This window comes from Echinops telfairi, unplaced genomic scaffold (assembly GCF_000313985.2).
Source record: "Echinops telfairi isolate 266 unplaced genomic scaffold, ASM31398v2 ScPeMD7_31;HRSCAF=116, whole genome shotgun sequence".
NCBI lineage: Eukaryota > Metazoa > Chordata > Mammalia > Afrosoricida > Tenrecidae > Echinops > Echinops telfairi.
The window spans coordinates 28,066,659-28,067,732 of NW_022103928.1; positions in this window are offsets into that span (position 1 = coordinate 28,066,659).

The following is a 1,074-nucleotide window of genomic DNA, read 5'->3' on the forward strand; positions in this document are numbered from 1 at the left end:
TTCTTGTGTTGAGGGAGTACTTGAGTGGAGGCCCAATGTCCTTCTGCTACCTTAATACTAAACCTATAAATTTAGGCTCGTAGATCTATTTCCCCAGTACCCGATATATTTAATATTCCTTGCAACACTGCAATTTAAGTGTGTCAGTTGTCCTTCAGTTCTCAGCTTCATTATCAAATGTCCACATGCATATGAGCTGATTGAAAAGACATGACTTGGTCAGGTGCATCTTAGTCATTAAAGTGCTATCTTTGTTTTTTAACACTGTAAAGAGGAAGGTTGTATCATATGCATATCACCTGTTGTTAATGACCCATCCTCAAATCTTGATGCCAAATTCTTCATAGAGTCCAGCTTCTTGAATGATTTGCTCAGCAGATAGATTGCATGAGATGAAAGAATACAACCTTGCCACACACCTTTTCCTATTTTAAACCACTTGTTCTGTTTTAAGCCTGCCTCTTGACCCTTATACAGGATCTGTAAGCACAGGGAAGCCTTTGAGAATTTCCATTCTTCATAACGGTTTTCTTTTTCCTTTTTATACAGACTAATGCCTTCATAAAATGGCTGAAACACAGGTATCTTTCTAGTTTTATGTGCTTCTGGCCAAGACTCATCTGGCATCAATGTATTACATACTGTCTACCTATTCGTCTGTTGATAGACATTAAGTTGTTTCCATCTTCTGACTATTGTGATTGGTGCTGCATGAGATGTTTAAAGTGTTGAAGAGCACATACTGGCATGAAACAGGGAACCAATAGAGAGATCTGAGGGGCCAGCCTCAAACCCAACTACATGAACAGTTCCCCCTTCCCCCAGAAGAATTTACTTCAGGGGACAGCACTGTAGCTACAGCTCAGGGAGAGGGACATGTCTGATCAGAGCACACAGGAGTAAATGAAAGGGAAGGAAGAAAGACTGGAGCACATCCTGACCCACCAAGCCCCGGAGGATGATATTCCTGCTCAGAGCAGCCAATGCAAAGCGAGGACCATATGGCTGGCCCCACTATGAGACACGAAATCCCTCACTGACCCATAGCCTTACAGGGAACAACATTGGAGATAC